Source organism: Perognathus longimembris, chromosome 12 (genome assembly GCF_023159225.1).
Source record: "Perognathus longimembris pacificus isolate PPM17 chromosome 12, ASM2315922v1, whole genome shotgun sequence".
NCBI lineage: Eukaryota > Metazoa > Chordata > Mammalia > Rodentia > Heteromyidae > Perognathus > Perognathus longimembris.
The window spans coordinates 13069109-13084374 of record NC_063172.1 but is presented as its reverse complement, the minus strand read 5'-3'; positions in this window follow the sequence as shown (position 1 = coordinate 13084374).

The following is a 15266-nucleotide window of genomic DNA, read 5'->3' as shown; positions in this document are numbered from 1 at the left end:
TGTCTCTGGCTTCTTTTTGCTCAAGGCTAGCACTGTACTTCTTGAGCCACAAGGCCACTTCTGGCTTTTTTTTTTGTATATGTGGTGCTGGGGAATCGAACCTAGGGCTTCATGTATGCTAGGCAAGCACTCTACCACTAAGCCACATTCCCAGCTCTGGTAGTAGTTTTCTTTTTTTAAAAATTTGATTTCCTATACATTAAAAAAATTTAATTTCATTGTCAAGGTGATGTACAGAGGGGTTACAGTTACATCTATAAGGTAGTGAGCGCATTTGCGTTCGTACTTGTTACCCCTTCCTCATTTTTCTCCCGCCTTAATCTAGGCTCCAGGTGAGACAGTGCTGCGTTGTCATCTCCTTACCCGGATGTGACAGTTGATGGCAGGTCTTTGCTGGAGTAAGGGGCCAGGTGGCTGTGGAGTGGTTGCAAGCGAGCCAACCACAAAGGTGATTCTCTGTACCCTCTCCACCCTTCCTAATCCTTCTCCCCGGCCCAGAGAAGCTGAGCCCCACACACCTCCTCGCCTTGGCTTCTAGTTTCCTGTTGCATTTGGTCACTGACGGTTACTGGGAGATCAAGAGTGCGAGGAGAGCGGCCAGGTCGCCCTTCCTTGCTTGCTCTTTGCTTAAACACCATGGATGACGAAAGAAGCTCCTTAGGCTTGGTTACTGCCCTGAGCGCCTTTGTCCTGCCATCAGCCCTCACCATGCTCTATGAGATGACATTCTTCCTTTTGCCCCTTAGGCCCCTGGCAGGTCTCCTGAATGCTGTCCATACCCTTGTAACTGGCCTTATAATCAAACCATCTGAGCAGGGTTTTGTCCTTTGCTGGGTCCCTTAAGAGCTGATGTCATGTCACTAAAGCAGTCTTAATTGTCCCAAAGGCTATTAACAATGTGCTTTGAAAAAGACAGGAGTCTCTATGATATTGAAATCAGTGTGTGCTACAAACATTGGATTTACATGCAGGCTTCCAAGAGGAAGAAATGACTGGAGTAATATAATAAAATAAAGAAGGGAGCTAGCTATTTGCCCTCAGAAACATAGGCAATTGTGTTCTCCTCCTAAGATACTTAAGGCAAAAATGTCATGAACAAGCAGACTGATTTCTACAGATATGGTAGAAATGAGCAGATCCTCTACTTCGGTGGGTTATCATCAGATAATGGTCCTCTGGGATTTACAGTAATGGAGCATTCATTTGACTCCTTCTGCAAGCTTTTATTGAGGCTAAAGTTCCTGTTGCTGAGTGGCAAATGGTGGGATGTGGTCCTTACCGGCTCACGCTGGGCGCAGAAGCACGGTACGTGATTCCCAGCTGTCATCGGTTAGCTCTGTGGCCATGAGCAAGTCCAACTGAGCTTCTGAATTTCTCATATGTAAAAATAACTTCTATTCATTCATTTAGTCACTGACTCATTCATGCATTAATTTCACAAATACTTGTTGGAGCTTTGCTATGTATCCGTGTTGGAAAGACTGAAGAGGGAAAAACGCATAAAGAAAAGAAATAAAAAAACAAACACTTTTAAATAGAAACTAAAGCCCAATACAAACAAACAAAACAACCCTATTTACAACACGGTCTCTACAGTTGTAGTAATGGTGGATCTTGAGCTCTGTTTCACAGAGTGGTTAGGAGGATGAACTGACATGTTTATGGCAAGGTAGGCATGTAATAGATGCTTCATGAATACTAGAGGTCATGGTCATTGCATAAAGTGTAATGCACAGTCTATGTGTGCAAACAGAAAAGGCGTGTAGGGAAGGAAGAAATTTATTGTGCTATGAGAAAATCACTGACGTCACATGGAGCAGGTGACGGAGTGGGTGACATTTGGAAGAAGACCCTGAAGGTTGGGAAAGTAGCTCAATGGTTGAGTGCTTGTCTAGGATACTTAAGGTCCTAAGTTCAATCTTCAGGCACTACAACCCCCCTCCCACTAAATTATATACATGCTTGAAAATGTAGTAACAAAAAAAGAGCCTGGGGTCTGGGAGAAGGTGTTGACTTAAGTTTGGCTGGAAGGCAAGTTAGGGCCTATTGCATAGACTTTTCTCTGTCCTGTGAATGAAGTTCCCCACACTCCTACCCCCAGGGAAGGTGCAGAGAACCCTGGAGGTTGGGGTGAGCCTCCTGCATAACCTCTTGCAGAATGTTGGACCCTAGAACACCAGAGACCTGTTGACAACAGTGCACCAATCTTTGTGCGTGGGGCCTCCCATCTTCTTGGAGCTCAGACAATGTTAAAGGCTGAACTCCTTTTAGGGGGCCCCTAAGCCAGCCCTACAGAAGGGTCCACAGTGCTGTTGCAGTGTTGAAAATGTTCAACTATTGATGTGTAACGGACTTGTGTTTAAAAGGCACGCTTCCCTAGTAGCTTCCTCGCTCGAGAAAGCACCTGGATGCGGTGACACAATCAGGCTTGCTTTGCAAGTCGTCAGGCATAGAGATACAGTGTAGTCAGGTGAAAGGGAAGGAAAAGGGCCAACAGGAGCTCAACATGAATTGATGGCACACTACAGCACATGCCGTGCTCACCATCAGATGCTTGGTAAACTTCCCCTTCAGGATATTTTGAGTGTGTGTCTTTGGTGGGCCAGTGGGATGGGTGAAACAGTTCTATACGGGCCAGTGTTGGTACTATGGCAAAACCCACCCTGACTCTTACAGGCGACACCATCTCCTGGAGCAAGTGCAGAGGATTCCCCTCAGCAAATGGCACCAGAGGGGTTCAGGGTGGAGGGCTACTTCCTTAGGCAATCCCAAGTGCCTCACAGGAGACACACTGGGTTTGTGGGACTGGGATTCTGTTCGTCCACAAGTGACTTAGTCCAATGGATCTCAATGCAATGTCTTTTATGTGGTGGCAAAAAAGTGCCTTTGTCAAGCTGTCACCTGGACCTGGCAGGTAGTTCTGGGAGTCATTTCTTACCATGTCAGCAATGCATCTTGATAAATGGCTAATCTTTAAGATGAGCCGCTGAATGATTAAAAAATATTCCAGGGGGCTGGCGATATGGCCTAGTGGCAAAGAGTGCTTGCCTCATATACATGAAGCCCTGGGTTCAATTCCCCAGCATCACATATACAGAAAACGGCCAGAAGTGGCGCTGTGGCTCAAGTGGCAGAGTGCTAGCCTTGAGCAAAAAGAAGCCAGGGACAGTGCTCAGGCCCTGAGTCCAAGCCCCAGGACTGGCAAAAAATAAAAATAAAATAATAATAAAAATATATATATTCCAGGCCCATAAAGTCTATATATCTGTGCTAGTCCAGTCTTGCAGCCTCTCCCTTCCCCTTTTTTTTCTCATTAAGGAAGAAAGAAAGAGTGAAAGGAAGGAAGGAAGGAAGAAAAGAACGAGTCTGATGTGCAGACCAAGATGTAAACAACCTTGGGCTGATCTCATCATGCCTTAATGCAGCTTTTACCTGGATGAAGGTGAGGACTATTAAAATATATGCTTTGTAAGTTTTATATGAGAAGAGGGCTGGAACTCTCAGCAAGAAAGGGTGGTAGTTGTGTTTGTGATATCAACCACAGAACCTTCAAGAATCAGGGGACTGCCCTAGGGACTGAGGCCTCTTTTAGGGCTGAACTTCCTCTAGGAGAAACCTGGAGTTTTCTGAGTCCAAGGTTTCCAGAAGAGTAAGGGACCTAGCCTGAGGTTCAGGACTGCTGGGGCCTAGAGTAATAGATATTAGTTGTTAAGAACACCATCTCATCTTCCTTTTAAGCGTTGCAGCCCCTTCCTTCCTTTAGGAGAAGTGAGTGAACCTGAACCCAGGACTCCCAGAGGGAAAATTCTCGTGAGCAGGAAAACTTGGTGTTGGGCAGAATGAAAAAAAAAAAAAAAAAGAACACCAGTAACAGATGGAAAGCTAGGGCTTTCCAAATGGAATACATTACACTTATTTTTATAAGTTCTGACAAAATGCCGAGTTCTCTGAAGCTTTTGGTGCAGCCCAAAAACCTTATGTTGTTTTCCATTCTTCAAAAGTCAGGTGTCAAGGCGTGACAGGTCATCACGTACTCACCAGGCCCGTGAATGCCCTCTCCGGCCCTACCTCTTGTTCTTAAAGTAAACCATGCCAGAACACGGGGCCCTTTTGAATGTCCGCAGAACTGATTGCCTGAAAGAACAAAAACAAGCTGGGTGCTGGTGGCTTATGCCTGTAATCCTAGCTATTCAGGAGGCTGAGATCTGGGGAACGTGGTTTAAAACCAGCCTGGGAAGGAACGACCAGGAGACTTTTATCTTCAAGTAGTCATCAAAATAGCTGGAAGTGGTGCTATGGCTCAAGTGGTAGAGCAAGAGCCTGGAGCTGCAAAGCTCAGGGACATCACCCAGGCCCTGAGTTCAAGCCCCAGGAGACAAAAACCAATCAAACACACCAAAACCAAAGCAAAAACCTTCAGAGGAAACACTCGCATTTCAGCTTCTCTCTGTTGTTTCAGAGCTTGAGAGGGGCTGCCCTCTGTTCCAAAGGGGACACACATTGAGAAACACAGGGCTTTCCCCTGGTCAGTACCCCAGTGCTTCTCAAGCATAAACTCCGGTGTCACTTCCTCCTTGTCCCCTCAGGGGCTGTTCCTGCCATCCATCTGGCACCAGGGGAACAGAGATCTGCTATGGGCGAGGTCTCCTCCTGAGTGAAGCAGTCTTTGATTAGAGCAGTGTGAAAGTGCACCCACTCTTCTGGGCCTTGGGGCACGTGGATAATTAAGCCACACAACGATCCAAACCACTAAGGAGATGCCAGCCTTCTTATACTTAAGCCAAGTGACCTCAGGTTTGCCAGGCGCTGCATACAGGAAGGACATTCCAGAGCACAGAGCCCTCGCTCTTTATTATCTTGGATGTTTGAGCTGGAAAGACCTTAGAGAGAATCCAGTTCTAAACCTCCCACTTTTCGGAGGAAGAAATTGAGACCTAGAATGGTAGGGGGCCTTAATCTCAGTAGTGGTAGGACCAAGGCAAAATTTGGATCCCTCATTTCTAAAATTGAGGTGTTAAAAATAATGAAACCTAATGCTGGTGGGAATGTAAACTATATAACCTAGATGGCATCTTGGAGATTCCTCAAACACAAGACATAGTGTTCCCTATGATCTAGCCATACCATTCTTGAGCATCTACCCAGAACATTACAAGTTGGGATATGGTAACGACACCTGTACATCCATGTTCACTGCTGCACTATTTACAACAGTCAAGGTATGGAAATAGCCCAAACACCTTACAATAGATGAATGGATCGAGAAAATGTGGTACCTACACACAATGGAATTTTACACAGCCATTAGAGATAATAATATAATGTCATTTGCAGGGAAATGGATGGACCTAGAACAAATCCTATTAAGTGAGGTAAGCTAGACTTAGAGAAACAAATGACACAGGTTTTTCTCTCATACGTGGAAGCTACATCTAAAACACAACTGGCAGGGTAACTTATGTAGGGCTCTATTCATTTACACATAAACTGACTAAGGGAGCATATACTCAGGGGAGGAATCCAGAGGCGTAACTCCTCTGAACATCTGATAAAGTGAACATTTGAACTCCTATGAACATCTAAAGTGCGATTTATCAAAAATAAGTCCAAGAAATGGAAATATTTTCTTTTTTAGAGGGGGGAGAATGGAGGGCGCAGGAATGAGGGAAGAAAGGTAAGTAAATGTAGTTACATTCGCTATACACTGTGTAAAAAGTGAATTATGTAACTGTTGGGAGGAACAGAGGGGGGCAATGAAGGAAAGAGTGACATTGTTCAATAAACATTGTACTCATTACCTGACTTATGAAATTGTAACCCCTATGCACAACTCTTCAATAGTAACAATAACAATAAAAGAAAATATTTTTCTTTGCCAGGTACTGGTGGATCATGCCTGCAATTTTAGCTACTATCTGAGGATTGCAGTTAGAGGCCAGCCTGGGTAAACAAGTCTGTGAGAACTCTTATCTCCAATTAACCACTAAAAATCCAGAAGGGGAGCTGTGTAACAGAGTGCTAGCCTTGAGTAAAACAGTTAAGGGACGGTATCCAGGCTCTGGATTCAAGCCCCAGCACACACCCACACCTCTCCCCACACACATTCCTTTGTGAAGTCATAAGGTTATTATTGACATCAAATAAAATTCATGTGGAAGTACTATTGTACAATGATCAGGTAAATGAAGAGAAACTTGAGCGAGTGCTTAATCTTTCTGTGACTCAATTTTCTCACCTGTGCTGGGGGAATAAGTGCAATTCATCCCTTGAGGGTGAATAAGAGCTGGCTCAGTTCAAATGTGTGAACTGCTTCAGTCAGGATCTGGTGCACATTGTGTGTAGACCATGAATGTTAGCTAGTAGGTTGGCATATTGAATCTAACACTGCAAGGAGCCTGTAATTAGGGCCTTGCACTTAATTGACAAATTTTAAAAGCTTATTCCTATTCAATGTTTTTTCATTGGAAATCTATCCCCAGACTAAGATCTCACTATAGTGAGAGACAGAAATGTGGGTCGTTGTGGGGGACTGGGGCACTTAGTTGTGTTCTTTTTTGAACATGCGGTGTTAGCTTCTGCCCTGTGGTGTGGACTTATTTGAAAACGTGGCTCTGGTGGCTTCTGGCCATGTGTCTACAGCCAATTCCTTTTCTTTGGGCATCCACTGATTTGACTATAAAAAACAGGAGGTAAATGGGCTCCTTCTGGTCAGTTCTAGATAACTCTGTACAAGTTGGGGAGATAGCTTTTTCTTGAGTTCATAAACCAGTGTACGGACAGTCTCCAATTGGTGATGGTTTGACTTCACATCGTTTTTGACTTTATGATGATATAATACACGTGCTACCGCCCTGTTATGTTTGTTTTTTGGTCATGGGACTTGAACTTGGCCTGGGCACTGCCCCTGAGCTCTCTTTTGTTCAAGGCTAGTGCTCTACCACTTTGAGCTACAGCTCCACTACTGGCTTTTGGGGCATTTTATTGGAGATAAGAGTCTCTCAGACTTTCCTTCCCGGGCTAGCTTTGAACCATAATCTTCAGATCTCAGCCTTCTCAATAGCTAGGATTACAGGTGTGAGCCTCCAGAGCCCAGCTCTATTGTGGTTACTTTTTTCACCTTTAGTATTCAATTAATATTAATATTCTGTTATGAAACAAGCTTTGTGTTAGATGTTCTGAACTAATTCTGTTAGCTAATGTTAGTATTGTGAGCCTCATAAAGGTAGCCTAAGCAATGATGTTTGGTAGGTCCAATGTATTAAATACATTTTTGATGTAGAATATTTTCAATTCAGGTTATGTTTGTGAAGAAAGCTGGCGTACATAACTGAGGGCTGTGATGTTGAAGTCAGAATCCTGGGTTCAAGGGCAGATTTGTGTGACCTTGGGCAAGTGCATCACATTGACCCTCGGTTTTGTTACCTGTGAAGTGGGTTCATAGGAGGGAGGACTCAATTAGATAATGTATGTTGGCTACTTGGTGCAGTGTCTGGGACCCTATGCGCTCCTAGCAGTGGCTGTCTGTTGACCATAAGGAGTCACTGGAGAGCTTTGGCTTCTAAAGCACCCTTGCCCAACATCAGCTCCTTACTTCCATGTCCTTTTTCTCTTGCGGTGAAGTCAAGTACAGAATTTTGGGTACCTGTGAACTTGCCCTTCTCTTTGTTGTCCATACGTATTCAGGGACGTAGTTCTCTTGGAGCCTGTGGGGCATGAGATGCCACCTTCATTGCGAGAGCAGGAGTAGAGGCTGGGAATCTCCTGGACAGGGCTCAACACTCTAGGACCATTAGGATATGTTGTGTTCTGGGAGATCCAGGCTGGATAGCATCCTACCAGAAGTAGAAGCAACTCCTGAGGGAAAAGCAAAACCAAGCTGTCTAAAGGCATCAGGGAGCATGTTTTTCTTGGGGATAAAAAAGAAGCTGTCTCCCCATCGACACAAAAGCAATCACTACTCATAAAAATCTCCCATGAACAGCCACTTCTGAGTAACCTGGGCTTAAAAGATGCAGGTTCAAAGTCACGGGTAGAATGGTATTATAACAACAGGAAGAACGCCAAGTACTTGGTTATGCATTTTTGACATGTTTATGAGCAGGAGCGTGCGCTATTAGGAGCCTGCTTCCCATGGCCTAGCAAAGGCAAGGTGACTCGAGAGAATGTTTCTACTTGGCCTCCTGGAGAGATATGGGGAAGGAGGCAGGAGGAGGCAGAGGGCCTATTTGGTGGCCAAAAAGTAAGTGAGCAAGAATATTTGACCTACCCACTGGAAGTTAAGTCCAACAAGGTCTTGGTGACAGGTGATCACCTGACTCCTCTTTGGGAACAGTGCTAGGCACTTTGCAAATATTATCACAATCCTTCCCAGTCCCCAGAGAGACAGGAGTATTTGGAGTCGCATGTTTCATGGACTTTAAAGCTCAGTAAAGTTACTTGGTATCTTTGTCTGTTTGTCCTGATTTGGACTACATTTTAAGGTGTGTCTTTTGGACCACAGGAAGGCGGAGGACCAGGAAAAGCTATGCTAAGGATGGGGTCAGAAAGTTTTTCACTCTTTACCAGCTAGGCTCAAAGAAGGCAAGCTGTTCTCGTTCCTGTCTTTCTCCCCCTGTGCCATTATGTCCATTATACTGTCCCACATGGGCCTGGGAGGTCAGCTACCTGGGGGGATTTGTGAGCATCTCAGCAGAAGCATAAGGAAACGAGAAGGTGAGTCATCCTGGTGGCATGACACATTTTTTATATAGAATGGTATGTATGTCTTGGGTCTGAATGAGGCCAAATGAGGTCAAGGACAATGAAGATCTTTTAGGGTGTATGAATGTGGAGGATTTTGGCAAACACGATCTGTTCTGTGATTTTTCCCCAACAGGTATTTCTTGAGGATGCTAATGAAGGCATTTGACTGCAAGTAGAAGACCCCAAAATTAGCTCAAGGAGAAACAAAACTGAAATCCATAGGAAGACTAGGGTTAGATCTGGGCTGTGGGCATGGCTGAGTCCTGTGTCCCTCCCTCCCTCCCTCTCTCCCTCCCTCCTTCCTTCCCTCCTTTCTCTCTCTCTCTTTCCATTTTGCACCCTTGCTCACTGCTGCACTGTTTAAATGCCGGGAGACCTTCTTCATGGTGACAAAGACTAGTACTCCCCTGTTACCATTGGGCTCAGAGCTGATGATTCTAAACTAAAGGAAGGCCTCCGAGTTCTTGACTGGGTACCACAGGCGACATGATTAACCTTGGGTCACATTCCTGTCTCCTGAAGCAACTGCTTCACCCAGGAGAAAAGATGCAACATCAGGGTAGCATGTCTTTCTGCTCTTCTTTCAGAGCGGTAGAATTTTTGTCATGGATCCCTGTGGTAGGCAGAGTAATGTCACCCACATCCCAAAGTTGTTAAAAATCCTGTCCCCAGAATGTATAGATACGTGAAGTTCCAAGGCGAGGGGGAATTTAGGACAGACTGAGTAAGGGTGTTACTCAGTTGGTATTGAAGAGATCATCCCGTACTGCGAAGCCGGGTCCAGTGGAGTTACAGAGTCCTTCAGTGGGGAGCTAGAAGGCAGGAACGTTAGACAGTTGGCATTGGGAGAAAGACAATTCAGGACGGGGAGTGGTGATGCATACCTGTAATCCCAGCTGTTCTGGATGTGGAAGTAGGACTGGCCTGCTCACAAGCTCTAGACCATGTTGAAAAACTAAAAGGGCCGGTAGAGCACTTGTAGCCTGCAACCCTAAGTTCAGTTTCCCATTTCCACCAATACATAAAATAAATAAGCTCAGCACCAGTGGCCCACACCTGTAATCCTAGCTACTCAAGAGGCTGAGATCTGAGGATTGAGTTCAAAGCCAGCCTAGGCAGGAGAGTCCATAAGATTCTTATCACCAAGTAACCACCAAAAGCTGGAAGTGGACCTGTGGCTCAAGTGGTAGAATGCTAGCTTCAAGGACAAAAAAAAAAAAAAGAAAAGCTTCCAGACAGCACCTAGGCCCTGAGTTTAAGCTTAAGGGCTGGCACAACTAACTAACTAACTAACTAACTAACCAGACTCTCCAGACATTGATGGCTTTAGGGATGGAAGGGGACCCTGACTTAAGATGGCAGGCAAACTCTAGAATCTGGAAAGGACAAGACAATGCTTCTCCTTAGAGCCTCATGTTGGATTTAGCTCCGTGAATCTCATTCTAGACTTTGGACCTCTGAAAGTATAATTGACTTGTATTGTGCTAAACCATGTTGTGTTAATTATTTCATAACAACAAGAAACTTGACATGCTCCCTAAAATCAGATCATTGCTCAGGTTTCTGTGCACCCAAGTGTGGCTATGACCGGGTCCTGGGTAGAGACAGAGCAGTATGTGGTAGCTCCTGGGAATCTTAGATTCCTATTTGCCTTTCTTTCATCCTAGTGTGTAGACATGGGTGCTACTTGTGTGAGGCCACACCCCGCAGAAGGTGGAGGTGTGAGCTGAAGGAGCTGAGGCACCAGACCAGCCTTGAACTCCTACCTCAAAGCTCTGAACCACAAGCATACTTTCATTGTATTCAAGAAACTCTCTCTTTTTTTTTTTTTTGGCCAGTCCTGGGGCTTGAACTCAGGGCCTGAGCACTGTCCCTGGCTTCTTTTTGCTCAAGGCTACCTACCACTCTACCACTTGAGCCACAGTGCCACTTCTGGCTTTCTATGTGTGTGGTGCTGAGGAATCAAACCCAGGGCTTCATGTATGCGAGGAGAGCACTCTACCGCTAGGCCACATTCCCAGCTCACCACTCTTATGACTCTGTTGTATAGCACAGGATTTAGGGGTCTCCCAGATGGCAAAATGTTCATCCTGAAAGAGACCTCTGAGGTGACACAGTCATATCTGGCCCTCGCTATTGTCCTGACCCACCTCAACAGTACCTTTTCTAGATGAGGAAACTAAGGTCTGGACAGGCTGCTTGAACAACCTGAGGATATAATGTGTCTCAAGGGCTTTCTGGGACCAGAATTGCCATTCCTGATTCAAGCTCACATATATCTGAACTTGTGTGCTGTAAACAGCCAATCCCACCTCAAGAGTTCATCACCAAAGCAATGTGGGAACTCTCTTGGAGATTACACGTGCCTTAGTTTACTAATGGCTCTGACAAGGCCTGCAGCAAAGAAACGTATTTAACCTGAACCAGTCCACTGGTCCTTGAATACAGGTGGACAAGGAACCCTTTTCCCATGGATGGTCTAGCCACCTCTAGGGCATTTTCTTGGAGAAACTGTGGTAGGGCTATACCACACTGCTTGTTCACTTAAGCCAGAAGAACACTACCAGCGGATCTAAGAAATGCCACACTCAGCCATTCATAGTACTTCTAGTCCAGGGATTTGCTTTCTGATAGGGGCATCAAATAAGTGTTGTCATAATAACACTTTGCTTGGTTTGAACTTAGAGTTGGAGTCCCAGTTTCCTTAACAGCTCCATAACTTTATCTACCACTATTGTCCCCAAGCAGACTTAAACACTTCAAAGTTTCTAGTACTAAATAGTGTGCATGAGAGTAAGAGTGCATGAGAGTAAGTCTTTGCCTGTTCAATTCTTCTTTGAAGCCTCGGTGACTTGAGCAGTGCCAAGTATACAGTAGGTACCTTGTTAATAAAGACTTGCTAAGTAAATAAAATGGAATTTCCAATTATTTTTAGGGAGTGCATGATTCCAAAACATTTTTCTCTGAACGACACAAAAATGTTTAACTTTCCCTGTCTAGGCTCTGAGACTCACTGACAGAACACAATTCAGATTAAACACATGGTGATTGAAGGCTTAACGTCTGCAGACTCCACGGCAGACTTCTTCTTCCGGAAACCATCTCTTACTAAAATTGCCCATGGCCTTGTGAAGTCCTGCATTCTTGATTTTCCAGGTGAGGAAAGGAGGTGTAAAGTGATCCGTTTTAATAAATGACTCTGTGGTACAACCAGGTGTAGCATATTAATGAACAGCGTATTAATTAATTAATGGCTGGGTAGGATGAAAGCAGACTTGAGGAGGATTAGTAGGCAGGCCCCAGAGCAAGTGTCTTCCTCTTCTTCACTGACGTTGTTTGCAGCAGGCCTGGATCTCTGGACTGGTCTGGGCGTTCCAGGGGGGACCCTGGGCCACATGTCATATGTCTTTGTGGAAAGTAATTCTGCTTAAGTCGTAGTCCTCTGGGAATGGAGAGCCATGAAGAGCCTTCAGCTGAGGGGCAGTGGAGGTGCTAAGCCACCCAGGCCTTGGTTAACAGTGACACAGCGTCATAGCACAGCAATGTGATTTGATGTTGCCCTGTCTACTCAGTAGATTGAAACTGGTTTTTGTTGTTTACTTTCAGTCAGTCTTTTTATATCCCCAAGCACTGATCTTACTTAGTACTAATGGTGGATTTTTTTTTTCCAGTATAATTTGAGAGCTAAGGACAAGAGGTAGTACTGCTGCCTTATATATAATCTTGGCTTCATCACTCATACTATGTTACTCTTTTTTTTTTCTTTTTTGTTCTAGGAGTTGAACTAGGGCCTCCAGCTTGCTAGGCAAGTGCTCTACCATTTGAGCCAGGACCTTATCCCCTTTTTGACTTTCGTTTGTTTTTCAGCTAGGGTCTCATGCTTTTGCTCCTTAAGGCACTTATGCCAAGGTGACCATGATTTACAAAATTATAAAAATCTTGGATGAAGTATGGGGAAACATTTACTATTGTATCTTAGCAAATCTCACCTAGTCTATATTGTGCTTTGAATTATTAGCTAATGACAGCATGGGGCCCTCATAAAGTTCATTTCTTAAGACTGGAACGGACTGTTGCAAACTGAAAATATAACCATAGTGTTCTCAGAGCCTGTGGCATAGCTTCAACTATTGTCAGCATGTGTGTGTGTGTGTGTGTGTGTGTGGTGTGTCTACGTGCATGTATGTGCTGAAACTGAGGCTTAAACCCAGGGCCAAAGATGCCCCTTAGCTTTTTCCATTCAAAGCTGGTGCTTTACCATTTTAATCACAGCTCTACTTTTGGCCTTTTGGTGGTTGGAAATAAGACTCTCATGATTCAGCATGATACTCACTAGACACTATATTGGAAATGAACTAAACAACTTGTGGGATTATTAGGAAAAAAGCTGGGAGAAAATGAGGGATGGGGTGACACTGTTCTAAAAGTAATGTACTCAGTACATGACACAATGGAATCTGTCACAATGGAATCATCCCTCTAGACTGTTACCCTAGGAAGGCTACCTCCCCTCTGTTGAATGATGTACCCAGCATGTAAGGGACAATCAAGAAGTTGTAGTTGAAACAGTGCAAGGGTAAGAGGTGATCCCTGTAAACTCGTTGATAGATGAGTCACTCACTACATGAGAAGGTCAACACTAGAGGAGATAAGGAATGATGTAGGAAAACAACTCAAGTTCATGGGCAGTGCGTGGTTACTTGCCAAACAAGCACAGTGGATGTCAGCTGCATCGGGTTCAAAGAGAGAAGTCTCTCCTTAGGGTGGGCTGGGCTGGCTTCAGACAGTATCATCTTTTTGAAATATAAAAGCCACATGTGAACAAATGCATCTTGACATCCTGGAAGCTGAAATTCTTGCTTCTGATCCTGGAAACGTAATTTAATTTTGATTTACAAGCATCTCCAATTCGACCCCGAAGTCATGATGATAATGTCATCTTCTCAGATTGTTCCAACGTGAATGCAATCTGCCCTTTCCCACACTCTGCCTCCCCTTTGCTCTTGGAGATGGAGCTGTGGCTCATGAACAACATCTTTCCTTAGGTCTCCCATCGATCCCTCCCCGAGTGGCTTTTGCCTGGGATCTCCTAGTGTTTCTCGTAGTTTTGTACTAAAGGCGCTTGTTTGTGTGAGAAGCAACTCTTGGTATGGATTTTGAAGGTTGGAGGCTGATTTGTGAAGTCCAGCCTGACAGTCATACAATCTTAAACCCAGTCCGTTTGCCTCTCAGTGCCAAGAACACGTGCGTTTATTTCACTACTTTCCTATTTGTCTTCTTCCTCTGTTAGAATCAGTTTGGTGAAGGCAAAGACCTCAATGGCCCCTCCCCTATCAAAACCTCAGCACCCAGGACAGGGCCTAGGGTCCGGACAGAGCAGGGCCCAATACCTGCCTGTGGAAAGGAATAGCTGCAGGGTGCTTTCCAAGGGTGTGGCGTTCATGGCTGAGGTAGACAGCACCAAAGATGAGATATTTTTGTTCTCAGATCTCAGGCTTTGTCACTCTAAGTTCCTTTTATTATCCCCTTTCTTTGTCCTCTCCCTCCCCAGCTCTGATCTCCCTTTCTGCTGGCTCATACAGCCTGAATGATGGGCCAGACAAATGCAGCTCAATCCCTTGGGTTATCTAGAATTACATTCCCAAAACATCTCTGCATTTCTTCAGGAGCTGAAGGAAAACAGGGCACAGGAGGGCGTAGAGGATGTGCTAGGCACCTTCCTTCCACTCTTGCCTTTGAACAGTTTGGCCTGTGGTTTCCTGAAGAATTTTCTCCAGGCTGTGCCAGCTCAGTTGGTGGAATGAGGAGTGTCCAATCAAGTGTGATTTTAGGGGTGTGACAGACCTCGCCCCCTTCCCTCTGATTGGCCTGCTTTACTGTTTTGCAGATTCCATAGGCTGTTCTGAGAGGTCAGAGGGTGTATTGTTCAATCAGTCTCTGCTCTGAGACCAGCCTGGCTGGGTTGTGATTTGAACGGATGTATTACCTGTGTGTTCTGTACTCTATATTCAACTTGAGACCAAGCTCAGCCCTTTTCTGTATCCCTCCTTGAGTCAAACTAAACTTCAAAAGTTTTACCAAGCAATGAAGACCTTAGTAAAGGTGTCTTGGGTGTACCATACCACAAAAGCTTTTTTTTTAAGCTCCCCTTTTAAAGGGTGTCTAGTCTTCCCTAAAATTTCTCTGTAACACTAGTAACTTTCTCACACTTCCCTCTTCAAAAGTTCTCCCATGGCTGATGGTAGTAATCTAGGTTTATTTTTGGGACGTCTCTCTCCTTAGAAGGCAATGAGAGTAGAACACACATCATCTTTCCCCTCTTACATTTAGAATGGTGATAAATAGAATATGCTATTTATTCCTTAAGTCACAAATTAAATGGGACTGATACTCAGAATTCCGGGGTGAACCAGTCTAGAAAATTCCTTCAAGTTAGCAGCTGTGTCTGTGGCCAGAGGTGCGCAGGAGCGGATTCACCAGCTCACCAGAGTCCTTTGTGTGCCCCTTGGCCACTCCCATTCTCG